This window comes from Ylistrum balloti, unplaced genomic scaffold, assembly GCF_031769215.1.
Source record: "Ylistrum balloti isolate Yb309-2 unplaced genomic scaffold, AGI_CSIRO_Ybal_v1 Utg369946, whole genome shotgun sequence".
NCBI classification, from domain to species: domain Eukaryota; kingdom Metazoa; phylum Mollusca; class Bivalvia; order Pectinida; family Pectinidae; genus Ylistrum; species Ylistrum balloti.
In genome coordinates, this window is record NW_026782051.1 from 344,092 (window position 1) to 359,281 (window position 15,190).

Sequence of the window (15,190 nt, forward strand, 5' to 3'; positions counted from 1 at the left end):
TATAGACTTTCCTGGACTGTCTTACATTAAATCCCAAGACTTTTTATAGACTTTCCTGGACTGTCTTACATTAAATCTCAAGACTTTTTATAGACTTTCCAGGACTGTTTTACATTAAATCTCAAGACTTTTTATAGACTTTCCAGGACTGTCTTACATTAAATCCCAAGACTTTTTATAGATTTTCCAGGACTGTCTTACATTAAATCCCAAGACTTTTCCAAGTCTTTCTAGGACTGTTTTACATTAAATCCCAAGACTTTTTATAGACTTTCCAGGACTGTCTTACATTAAATCCCAAGACTTTTTATAGACTTTCCAGGACTGTCTTACATTAAATCCCAAGACTTTTTATAGACTTTCCTGGACTGTCTTACATTAAATCCCAAGACTTTTTATAGACTTTCCTGGACTGTCTTACATTAAATCCCAAGACTTCAGAACAAATTAAGTCAAAATTTAATAATTCCTATAGAAGGAATAGGATCTTGAAAGAGTTTGCTCCATTTCCACTATTGAGCCTTGCAACTCCTGCCCCCAGGGGGCTAAGGCTCAACCTTTATACAAAATGATTCACCTGCACGCAAAAATGCTTCTGAACAAATTTGGACAAAATCCTATTATTTCTACAGAACAAGAAATTATAAGAACTTGCTGAATTTCCTCTTCTTGCCCTGCCCCTTAGACCCTTGGAGGCATCTCCCCTTTTATGTGTTGAAAGACACCTAACGCTCAATGGATGTTCCACCATGGCTTCTGATTACAGGTCATTTGGTGCTAAAAACAGAACCTTTTAATATAATCAACTTTTACAGTATCTGGATTCATGCACATAGGTAAAACAGCCAGTTACCATCCTTGTGATACCAATAAACAACTTTTACCAGTAATTTCAGTTTGAATTCTTTTCTTGGCGATAGCATGCTCTGGTTTAAAGCCACATCCCTGGCCTGTGAGATTGCGGCACAGTTCATCAAACTGCCGTCTGTGATGGGGTCGAACATACACATAAAACTCTACAAGAAAAAAGCCATGTTATTGTGAAAGTTTGCATGAGTATTTAACCATGGGAAAAAAACAGATTGATAGGTATTTAACACAAGAGGCATAGGGGCCTTAAGGGTCACCTGAGATAATCAATATTGAATATAAAGGTTAAAGGGTAGTTATCAAGTGTCATGAAACAGAAATTGAATATAGTAAGCCAGTTTCAATACATGCATACCATAAAAACTGTTATCCTATACTGATAATTCTTACAGAGTTATTTCCAAAGGGAGTTATTTCCAAAGGGAAATAACCAACATTATGCTCAAAAATGCTACTTTTCAATGAAAATTGTTTTAAAGTTTGATAAAAACTTTCTCCCCATGAAGAAATATGAGACCCATTTTGGTAATTAAAGCACCTTAAGATGAAGAGCATTTGATTCTACCGTACCTGGAGGTTGAGAAGATTTTTGAAATTTAAGTCAATTTAACCCCTTTTGGCCCTACCCATCAGCCCCTTTGGGGTCAGCCAGGATCAATATGGGCATACTGTCAAGCCATCATTCTTCACTCCTAATGATAACCAAGTTTGAAATATTTCCTTTGGAAATTAAACAAATTATGCTCAAAAAATCTAGTTTTCTAATATAACCTATAGTAAACTTTACCCCCTCCCCACAGGAAAACGTGAGACCCTGGGGCCATAAAATTCAGAATTTTGGTAAAGCACCTTAAAATGCTTCTATTTATGAATAGTATTTGATTCTACCTTATCTGGGTGTTGAGAAGAAGACTTTTTGAAATCTGAGTCAATTTGATCCCTTTTGGCCCTGTCCCTCAGGCCCCTGTGGGGTGGGTACTCTATAATTCACAATTTTGGTTCATCTTAGGCCAGGAAGGTTTCTGCGAAATGTTATTGAAATTGGATCAGTCAAAAAATTTAAATTGTTTACGGACACATCACGCAGGATGAAGCTGATCACAAAATGTCACCATGGGACATTATCTCAGGTGACCTAACAAGAACGATTTTAATATCATATTATGGAAACAGTAATAGAAAAAGCAGGACACAAAAGAAAAGATTTGGATTCACAAACCAATAAAAACTAGCTCAATAGAAACTCAAGCTTGCTTTTACCCTTACCCCATTTTTACATGTAACAGTGTCCCACGGAGACACACAGTATATCAATTCCTAATTATGCAGATCCCCAGGACAGACAGTATACCAATTCCTGATCATGTATGTCCCCAGGACACACAGTATACCAATTCCTGATCATGTATGTCCCCAGAACACACAGTATACCAATTCCTGATCATGTAGGTCCCCAGGACACACAGTATACCAATTCCTGATCAAGTAGGTGCCCAGGACACACAGTATACCAATTCCTGATCATGTAGATGCCCAGAACACACAGTATACCAATTCCTGATCATGTAGGTCCCCAGAACACACAGTATACCTACTCCTGATTATGTAGGTCCCCAGGACACACAGTATACCAATTCCTGATCATGTAGGTCCCCAGGACACACAGTATACCAATTCCTGATCATGTAGGTCCCCAGGACACACAGTATACCTACTCCTGATTATGTAGGTCCCCAGGACACACAGTATACCAATTCCTGATCATGTAGGTCCTCAGGACACACAGTATACCAATTCCTGATCATGTAGGTCCCCAGGACACAGTATACCAAGATCATGTAGGTCCCTAGGACACACAGTATACCAAGATCATGTAGGTCCCCAGGACACACAGTATACCAAAATCATGTAGGTCCCTAGGACACACAGAATACCTACTCCTGAAAAGATCCATGTGAACATCATCTTCCATAAAGATACTCGCCAACAATGAAGTCAAATTGTCAAGGTTGTTGCTTTGTTTGTAGTCCACCATGGCCTTGGTGTACATTTTGTAGGAGGCTGGTCCCAGTACTTGTTTAACCTGTAACATTGTTGACCTATTAAACAGCTGTAATATCATACCTATTACACAGCTGTATTATTATAAACTATTACACAGCTGTATTATCATATATCTATTACACATCTGTAATATCATACCTATTACACAGCTGTATTATTATAAACTATTACACAGCTGTATTATCATATATCTATTACACATCTGTAATATCATACCTATTACACAGCTTTATTGTCATATACCTATTACACAGCTGTATTATCATATATCTATTACACAGCTTTATTGTCATATACCTATTACACAGCTGTATTGTCATATATCTATTACACATCTGTAATATCATACCTATTACACAGCTTTATTGTCATATATCTATTACACAGCTTTATTGTCATATACCTATTACACAGCTGTATTGTCATATATCTATTACACAGCTGTAATATCATACCTTTTACACAGCTTTATTGTCATATACCTATTACACAGCTGTATTATCATACACCTATTACACAGCTTTATTGTCATATACCTATTACACAGCTGTATTGTCATATACCTATTACACAGCTGTATTATCATACACCTATTACACAGCTTTATTGTCATATACCTATTACACAGCTGTATTGTCATATATCTATTACACAACTGTATTACCATATACCTATTACACAGCTGTATTATCATATACCTATTACACAGCTGTATTGTCATATATCTATTACACAGCTGTATTACCTATTACACAGCTGTATTATCATATATCTATTACACAGCTGTATTGTCATATATCTATTACACAGCTGTATTGTCATATATCTATTACACAGCTGTATTATCATATATTTATTATACAGCTGTATTATCATATACCTATTACACAGCTGTATTATCATATTCCTATTACACAGCTGTATATCCTATACATTATACATAATAATATAAGGAATATATGACAAATAACTTGTGTGTAAGACAGATTATCTGCTAAATAAGACAGTTAACCTCTTATTTTAGACATATAACCTTATTTAAAACAGATAACCTGTTATATGAAACCAATAACCTGTTATGTATGACAGATAACTTGATTGTAAGACAGATAACCTGTTATGTAAGACAGATAACTTGATTGTTAAACAGATAACCTGTTATGTAAGACAGATAACTTGATTGTAAGACAGATAACCTGTTATGTAAGACAGATAACTTGATTGTAAGACAGATAACCTGTTATGTAAGACAGATAACTGTTATTGATTGTAAGACAGATAACCTGTTATGTAAGACAGATAACTTGATTATAAGACAGATAACCTGTTATGTAAGACAGATAACTTGATTGTAAGACAGATAACCTGTTATGTAAGACAGATAACTTGATTGTAAGACAGATAACCTGTTATGTATGACAGATAACTTGATTGTAAGACAGATAAGATAACCTGTTATGTAAGACAGATAACTTGATTGTAAGACAGATAACCTGTTATGTATGACAGATAACTTGATTGTAAGACAGATAACCTGATATGTAAGACAGATAACTTGATTGTTAAACAGATAACCTGTTATGTATGACAGATAACTTGATTGTAAGACAGATAACCTGTTATGTATGACAGATAACTTGATTGTAAGACAGATAACCTGTTATGTAAGACAGATAACTTGATTGTAAGACAGATAACCTGTTATGTAAGACAGATAACTTGATTGTAAGACAGATAACCTGTTATGTAAGACAGATAACTTGATTGTAAGACAGATAACCTGTTATGTAAGACAGATAACTTGATTATAAGACAGATAACCTGTTATGTAAGACAGATAACTTGATTGTAAGACAGATAACCTGTTATGTATGACAGATAACTTGATTGTAAGACAGATAACCTGTTATGTAAGACAGATAACTTGATTGTAAGACAGATAACCTGTTATGTAAGACAGATAACTTGATTGTAAGACAGATAACCTGTTATGTATGACAGATAACTTGATTGTAAGACAGATAACCTGTTATGTAAGACAGATAACTTGATTGTAAGACAGATAACCTGTTATGTAAGACAGATAACTTGATTGTAAGACAGATAACCTGTTATGTAAGACAGATAACTTGATTGTAAGACAGATAACCTGTTATGTATGACAGATAACTTGATTGTAAGACAGATAACCTGTTATGTAAGACAGATAACTTGATTGTAAGACAGATAACCTGTTATGTAAGACAGATAACTTGATTGTAAGACAGATAACCTGTTATGTAAGACAGATAACTTGATTGTAAGACAGATAACCTGTTATGTATGACAGATAACTTGATTGTAAGACAGATAACCTGATATGTAAGACAGATAACTTGATTGTTAGACAGATAACCTGTTATGTATGACAGATAAGACAGATAACTTGATTATAAGACAGATAACCTGTTATGTAAGACAGATAACTTGATTGTTAAACAGATAACCTGTTATGTATGACAGATAACTTGATTGTAAGACAGATAACCTGTTATGTAAGACAGATAACTTGATTGTAAGACAGATAACCTGTTATGTAAGACAGATAACTTGATTGTAAGACAGATAACCTGTTATGTAAGACAGATAACTTGATTGTAAGACAGATAACCTGTTATGTAAGACAGATAACTTGATTGTAAGACAGATAACCTGTTATGTAAGACAGATAACTTGATTGTAAGACAGATAACCTGTTATGTAAGACAGATAACTTGATTGTAAGACAGATAACCTGTTATGTAAGACAGATAACTTGATTGTAAGACAGATAACCTGTTCTGTATAAAAGATAACTTGATTGTAAGACAGATAACCTGTCAAGTAAGACCTTACTTGTTAGGTATGAAAATAACCTGTTAACTACCTGTGCTATATAAGCCTCTGCGGTTTGAAGGTGAGTTGGGTTGATCGCTTGTGAAACTGTCGTCTGTTGGTGAGCTGGGTTGGTAGCTTTGGATACTACATGAAGAGATGTGATTGATGAAGATATTGCTGAGGTCTTCTGAGAGAAGGGATTCTTGTCCATGTTTTTGACACCTAAATTCTTTTGTGTATCATTGTTTGGAGATGTTCCTCTTTTCTATAAATAACAGAATACAAGTGTGTAATTTAATAATCAATCCTTTATACATACCAGTATAGAACATGAATATTCTATCGAATGTGTAACGTTTACATAATTATCATGTCAGCTGGAAGATTGAGGAATGGACAACATGATAATGATATAGATGGACAGAGGGATGGACAAACCATGATTATGATTAAGGTGGACGGATGGACAGACAAAAGTTGTAATTACAATGAAGTTGGACAGAGGGATAGACAAAGCTATGTTTATAAAGTAGGTGGACAGAGGGACAGATAAAACCATGATTATGATGTACCAAGGTAGGTAAACAGGTTGTGGGATGTACACAACAAGAATGATATTGGTGGTGACACTGAGGGATGGACACAATGGGAATTATACAGGTAGACAGACTGAGGGATGGACACAATGAGAATGATACAGGTAAACAGACTGAGGGATGGACACAAAGAGAATGATACAGGTAGACAGATTAAGGGATGGACGCAATGAGAATGATACAGGTAGACAGATTAAGGGATGGACACAATGAGAAATATACAGGTAGACAGACTGAGGGATGGACACAATGAGAATGAGACAGGTAGACAGACTGAGGGATGGACACAATGAGAATGATACAAGTACACAGACTGAGGGATGGACACAATGGGAATGATACAGGTAGACAGACTGAAGGATGGACACAATGGGAGTGCTACAGGTAGAGAGACAGAGGGATGGACACAATGAGAATGAGACAGGTAGACAGACTGAGGGATGGACACAATGAGAATGATACAGGTAGACAGACTGAGGGATGGACACAACCAGAATGATACAGGTAGCCAGACTGAGGGATGGAAACAATGAGAATGATAGAGGTAGCCAGACTGAGGGATGGACGCAATGAGAATGATACGTAGACAGACTGAGGGATGGACACAATGAGAATGAGACAGGTAGACAGACCGAGGGATGGACACAATGAGAAATATACAGGTAGACAGACCGAGGGATGGACACAATGAGAATGAGACAGGTAGATAGACTGAGGGATGGACACAATGAGAATGATACAAGTAGACAGACTGAGGGATGGACACAATGAGAAATATACAGGTAGACAGACCGAGGGATGGACACAATGAGAATGAGACAGGTAGACAGACCGAGGGATGGACACAATGAGAATGAGACAGGTAGACAGACTGAGGGGTGAACACAATGAGAATGATACAGGTAGCCAGACTAGGGACTGACAATATCATTATCAAATTAGAGACCCATGTGCCTTAACTGTGAATTGACTATGAAGATGTGTATATTTTATATAGCATGAAAAGCTAATAGATGATTAAAACAGTTTGGAATATTTTAGCAGTAAAGTCAAAAATAACTCTTGTTTTTTTCTGTTTTTTTTTTCACATTTGCACCAATTGTTTTGATGACTAATCTGAAAACTGACAACATTTTGAGAGGACCATCTGAAATCATTACAGGCAAATTTCATCTCAATTCCATCTGGAATTTTAGAAGTTTGAAGTAGGTACTGTTCAGAGAAACCCTGATTGTGCAATTATATTACAAAATGGCCAAATTGACAAGAAGTTTGAAATGTATTTTTTAAGATGGAAGCCATGACAGCCACACAGGATTTTAAACCCACCTCAAAAACAACAAAACTTTTTCAGGATCATTTCAGGCAAATTTCAGCTGAATCCCATTGTTGGAACTTGATAAGAAGTTTAGAATGTAAAAATTCCATGTTCGGCACATGACAGATGATACATGACAATGGATGAAACATGATAGTTATAGCCACCCTGACCTTTCCAGTCAGATGACCTAAAAAAGACACCTACATAACAAATATAATCTAATTTTACATATAAACCTATAGCCAAACTTGGCCATTAACATATAATCTGGGAATATAACAGGTTCAAATCATTTATTCATATCTTTTTCAAATAAACCAAGTTCTTTGTCTACTGCAATTACCCAACTTACTTTTTTTCCTCCTCAAAAAATAACAGCAGCTGTTCATGAAGCCTACCTTTAACACTATTTCTATAAATTCTTCTAGTCCACAATCACCAATTACTAGCAATGAAGATTGGGTCATAAGAAAAATCAATACACACCCTGATAACTATCTTTTTCTTGACAGGAATTTTAGCTTCCAAGGCAGCAGGTTTATTGAATGCGATACCCTGAAAAAAAAAGAACAATTTTGTTTATCTTCCTAGGGAAGAAGATAGACCAACATTTTCTGTAATAGCTGTTGACACTGACAGTAAGCCCAGACTTCATCATTTCAAATCATTCCCTCTTCAGCACACTAACAAGCAAGACATACGTGCAAAACAACATCAGGTAAGTCTGTTTCTGAACACATTTCTATTATGCTCTCCTCGTACACTCTAACAAACATGAATCTCCCAAAATTTTCCATATATACACCTCTTTCCTTTCCAAGTACTTGCTATGTGCTGATTTGCAATTGACAATTAGCACTAGCCTGTGCTGGTACAGGACTGGGGTCCATTCTTCAATCAACAATCTCCTTGACCTTTCCTGATTTTACCAAAGTCAACCATAGATTTGCCTGGCTCTTTCCTAGTACTTGCTATGTGCTGTTGTGTACATCACCAGTAGCACTAGCCTGTGCTTGTAGAGAGCTGGTTTCATCTTCATATTGCTGTCAGCCCCACTAAAGCTCCTCTATCTAATCCGACATGATCTGTGCTGCATTACCTTTCCCAATACATGCTATGTGCTGGTTTACAACCAATGAATTAGCACTAGCCTGTGCTGGTATAGGAATGGTGTCCACTCTTCAATTCAGAACATTTAACTTGCTTTTTCCTTTCAGGCCACATCACGGTGACCATCAAACATCTGCCTGACTCTTTCCTAGTACTTGCTACGTGCTGTTGTGTGAATCATCAGTAGCACTAGCCTGTGCTTGCAGAGAGCTGGTTTCATCTTCATTCATGCCGCTGTCGGCTAGCTTCCTAAAAGCTGCATTTCCTTTCCCAATACACGCTACGTGCTGGTTCGCTAATAATCATTAGCACTAGCCTGTGCTGGTAGAGGAGAGCATCGCAAAATCACCTAGATCAACACTAATTACTACAGAGATTCATTCTTTCCTCTCCGAGCACTTGCTATGTGCTGGTTTGTGCACAACAATTAGCACTAGCCTGTGCTGGTAGAGGAATGGTGATCAGACTGCTATTACGCTTCACTTTTCTTTCCCCATTCCAATTACTTATATTGCTGGTTTGTGCACAACATTTAGCCTGTGCTGGTAGAGGAATGGTGATCAGACTGCTATTACGCTTCACTTTTCATTCTACAGAGATTCATTCTTTCCTCTCCGAGCACTTGCTATGTGCTGGTTTGTGCACAACAATTAGTACTAGCCTGTGCCTATTACGCTTCACTTTTGATTCCCCATTCCAATTACTTATAATGATGTTTTCGTGTCATTTCCTACTCTTTCCTAGTACTTGCCATGTGCTGACTATATTTCTAGCGTTAGCACTAGCCTGTGCTGGTAAAGGATGGGTTTAAGCTTCCATGATTAGTTCACTTATCTCCCCCTCATCTACCAACACTCTAACCTGTAGTTTCACACCTCAGCTTGTGTGGTGAACACGGTCAGTCACACTTGACTGCATGCTACTCACTGAAGCACATTGTTTTCTTAAATCAAACAATCCCTTCCTAATGAAAACACACACTGCAACTTTGGATGTCAGTCATGTCAACATTTTTACTCTTCTCTAACACTCATCAGCTCACAGAGTTACATTTACTCTGACACTGGCACCATTTACTGTATATATAAGCCCAGACTTCATCATTTCAAATCATTCCCTCTTCAGCACACTAACAAGCAAGACATACGTGCAAAACAACATCAGGTAAGTCTGTTTCTGAACACATTTCTATTATGCTCTCCTCGTACACTCTAACAAACATGAATCTCCCAAAATTTTCCATATATACACCTCTTTCCTTTCCAAGTACTTGCTATGTGCTGATTTGCAATTAACAATTAGCACTAGCCTGTGCTGGTACAGGACTGGGGTCCATTCTTCAATCAACAATCTCCTTGACCTTTCCTGATTTTACCAAAGTCAACCATAGATTTGCCTGGCTCTTTCCTAGTACTTGCTATGTGCTGTTGTGTACATCACCAGTAGCACTAGCCTGTGCTTGTAGAGAGCTGGTTTCATCTTCATATTGCTGTCAGCCCCACTAAAGCTCCTCTATCTAATCCGACATGATCTGTGCTGCATTACCTTTCCCAATACATGCTATGTGCTGGTTTACAACCAATGAATTAGCACTAGCCTGTGCTGGTATAGGAATGGTGTCCACTCTTCAATTCAGAACATTTAACTTGCTTTTTCCTTTCAGGCCACATCACGGTGACCATCAAACATCTGCCTGACTCTTTCCTAGTACTTGCTACGTGCTGTTGTGTGAATCATCAGTAGCACTAGCCTGTGCTTGCAGAGAGCTGGTTTCATCTTCATGCCGCTGTCGGCTAGCTTCCTAAAAGCTGCATTTCCTTTCCCAATACACGCTACGTGCTGGTTCGCTAATAATCATTAGCACTAGCCTGTGCTGGTAGAGGAGAGCATCGCAAAATCACCTAGATCAACACTAATTACTACAGAGATTCATTCTTTCCTCTCCGAGCACTTGCTATGTGCTGGTTTGTGCACAACAATTAGCACTAGCCTGTGCTGGTAGAGGAATGGTGATCAGACTGCTATTACGCTTCACTTTTCATTCCCCATTCCAATTACTTATAATGATGTTTTCGTGTCATTTCCTACTCTTTCCTAGTACTTGCCATGTGCTGACTATATTTCTAGCGTTAGCACTAGCCTGTGCTGGTAAAGGATGGGTTTAAGCTTCCATGATTAGTTCACTTATCTCCCACTCATCTACCAACACTCTAACCTGTAGTTTCACACCTCAGCTTGTGTGGTGAACACGGTCAGTCACACTTGACTGCATGCTACTCACTGAAGCACATTGTTTTCTTAAATCAAACAATCCCTTCCTAATGAAAACACACACTGCAACTTTGGATGTCAGTCATGTCAACATTTTTACTCTTCTCTAACACTCATCAGCTCACAGAGTTACATTTACTCTGACACTGGCACCATTTACTGTATATATAAGCCCAGACTTCATCATTTCAAATCATTCCCTCTTCAGCACACTAACAAGCAAGACATACGTGCAAAACAACATCAGGTAAGTCTGTTTCTGAACACATTTCTATTATGCTCTCCTCGTACACTCTAACAAACATGAATCTCCCAAAATTTTCCATATATACACCTCTTTCCTTTCCAAGTACTTGCTATGTGCTGATTTGCAATTAACAATTAGCACTAGCCTGTGCTGGTACAGGACTGGGGTCCATTCTTCAATCAACAATCTCCTTGACCTTTCCTGATTTTACCAAAGTCAACCATAGATTTGCCTGGCTCTTTCCTAGTACTTGCTATGTGCTGTTGTGTACATCACCAGTAGCACTAGCCTGTGCTTGTAGAGAGCTGGTTTCATCTTCATATTGCTGTCAGCCCCACTAAAGCTCCTCTATCTAATCCGACATGATCTGTGCTGCATTACCTTTCCCAATACATGCTATGTGCTGGTTTACAACCAATGAATTAGCACTAGCCTGTGCTGGTATAGGAATGGTGTCCACTCTTCAATTCAGAACATTTAACTTGCTTTTTCCTTTCAGGCCACATCACGGTGACCATCAAACATCTGCCTGACTCTTTCCTAGTACTTGCTACGTGCTGTTGTGTGAATCATCAGTAGCACTAGCCTGTGCTTGCAGAGAGCTGGTTTCATCTTCATGCCGCTGTCGGCTAGCTTCCTAAAAGCTGCATTTCCTTTCCCAATACACGCTACGTGCTGGTTCGCTAATAATCATTAGCACTAGCCTGTGCTGGTAGAGGAGAGCATCGCAAAATCACCTAGATCAACACTAATTACTACAGAGATTCATTCTTTCCTCTCCGAGCACTTGCTATGTGCTGGTTTGTGCACAACAATTAGCACTAGCCTGTGCTGGTAGAGGAATGGTGATCAGACTGCTATTACGCTTCACTTTTCATTCCCCATTCCAATTACTTATAATGATGTTTTCGTGTCATTTCCTACTCTTTCCTAGTACTTGCCATGTGCTGACTATATTTCTAGCGTTAGCACTAGCCTGTGCTGGTAAAGGATGGGTTTAAGCTTCCATGATTAGTTCACTTATCTCCCCCTCATCTACCAACACTCTAACCTGTAGTTTCACACCTCAGCTTGTGTGGTGAACACGGTCAGTCACACTTGACTGCATGCTACTCACTGAAGCACATTGTTTTCTTAAATCAAACAATCCCTTCCTAATGAAAACACACACTGCAACTTGGATGTCAGTCATGTCAACATTTTTACTCTTCTCTAACACTCATCAGCTCACAGAGTTACATTTACTCTGACACTGGCACCATTTACTGTATATATAAGCCCAGACTTCATCATTTCAAATCATTCCCTCTTCAGCACACTAACAAGCAAGACATACGTGCAAAACAACATCAGGTAAGTCTGTTTCTGAACACATTTCTATTATGCTCTCCTCGTACACTCTAACAAACATGAATCTCCCAAAATTTTCTATATATATACACCTCTTTCCTTTCCAAGTACTTGCTATGTGCTGATTTGCAATTAACAATTAGCACTAGCCTGTGCTGGTACAGGACTGGGGTCCATTCTTCAATCAACAATCTCCTTGACCTTTCCTGATTTTACCAAAGTCAACCATAGATTTGCCTGGCTCTTTCCTAGTACTTGCTATGTGCTGTTGTGTACATCACCAGTAGCACTAGCCTGTGCTTGTAGAGAGCTGGTTTCATCTTCATATTGCTGTCAGCCCCACTAAAGCTCCTCTATCTAATCCGACATGATCTGTGCTGCATTACCTTTCCCAATACATGCTATGTGCTGGTTTACAACCAATGAATTAGCACTAGCCTGTGCTGGTATAGGAATGGTGTCCACTCTTCAATTCAGAACATTTAACTTGCTTTTTCCTTTCAGGCCACATCACGGTGACCATCAAACATCTGCCTGACTCTTTCCTAGTACTTGCTACGTGCTGTTGTGTGAATCATCAGTAGCACTAGCCTGTGCTTGCAGAGAGCTGGTTTCATCTTCATGCCGCTGTCGGCTAGCTTCCTAAAAGCTGCATTTCCTTTCCCAATACACGCTACGTGCTGGTTCGCTAATAATCATTAGCACTAGCCTGTGCTGGTAGAGGAGAGCATCGCAAAATCACCTAGATCAACACTAATTACTACAGAGATTCATTCTTTCCTCTCCGAGCACTTGCTATGTGCTGGTTTGTGCACAACAATTAGCACTAGCCTGTGCTGGTAGAGGAATGGTGATCAGACTGCTATTACGCTTCACTTTTCATTCCCCATTCCAATTACTTATAATGATGTTTTCGTGTCATTTCCTACTCTTTCCTAGTACTTGCCATGTGCTGACTATATTTCTAGCGTTAGCACTAGCCTGTGCTGGTAAAGGATGGGTTTAAGCTTCCATGATTAGTTCACTTATCTCCCCCTCATCTACCAACACTCTAACCTGTAGTTTCACACCTCAGCTTGTGTGGTGAACACGGTCAGTCACACTTGACTGCATGCTACTCACTGAAGCACATTGTTTTCTTAAATCAAACAATCCCTTCCTAATGAAAACACACACTGCAACTTTGGATGTCAGTCATGTCAACATTTTTACTCTTCTCTAACACTCATCAGCTCACAGAGTTACATTTACTCTGACACTGGCACCATTTACTGTATATATAAGCCCAGACTTCATCATTTCAAATCATTCCCTCTTCAGCACACTAACAAGCAAGACATACGTGCAAAACAACATCAGGTAAGTCTGTTTCTGAACACATTTCTATTATGCTCTCCTCGTACACTCTAACAAACATGAATCTCCCAAAATTTTCCATATATACACCTCTTTCCTTTCCAAGTACTTGCTATGTGCTGATTTGCAATTAACAATTAGCACTAGCCTGTGCTGGTACAGGACTGGGGTCCATTCTTCAATCAACAATCTCCTTGACCTTTCCTGATTTTACCAAAGTCAACCATAGATTTGCCTGGCTCTTTCCTAGTACTTGCTATGTGCTGTTGTGTACATCACCAGTAGCACTAGCCTGTGCTTGTAGAGAGCTGGTTTCATCTTCATATTGCTGTCAGCCCCACTAAAGCTCCTCTATCTAATCCGACATGATCTGTGCTGCATTACCTTTCCCAATACATGCTATGTGCTGGTTTACAACCAATGAATTAGCACTAGCCTGTGCTGGTATAGGAATGGTGTCCACTTCAATTCAGAACATTTAACTTGCTTTTTCCTTTCAGGCCACATCACGGTGACCATCAAACATCTGCCTGACTCTTTCCTAGTACTTGCTACGTGCTGTTGTGTGAATCATCAGTAGCACTAGCCTGTGCTTGCAGAGAGCTGGTTTCATCTTCATGCCGCTGTCGGCTAGCTTCCTAAAAGCTGCATTTCCTTTCCCAATACACGCTACGTGCTGGTTCGCTAATAATCATTAGCACTAGCCTGTGCTGGTAGAGGAGAGCATCGCAAAATCACCTAGATCAACACTAATTACTACAGAGATTCATTCTTTCCTCTCCGAGCACTTGCTATGTGCTGGTTTGTGCACAACAATTAGCACTAGCCTGTGCTGGTAGAGGAATGGTGATCAGACTGCTATTACGCTTCACTTTTCATTCCCCATTCCAATTACTTATAATGATGTTTTCGTGTCATTTCCTACTCTTTCCTAGTACTTGCCATGTGCTGACTATATTTCTAGCGTTAGCACTAGCCTGTGCTGGTAAAGGATGGGTTTAAGCTTCCATGATTAGTTCACTTATCTCCCCCTCATCTACCAACACTCTAACCTGTAGTTTCACACCTCAGCTTGTGTGGTGAACACGGTCAGTCACACTTGACTGCATGCTACTCACTGAAGCACATTGTTTTCTTAAATCAAACAAT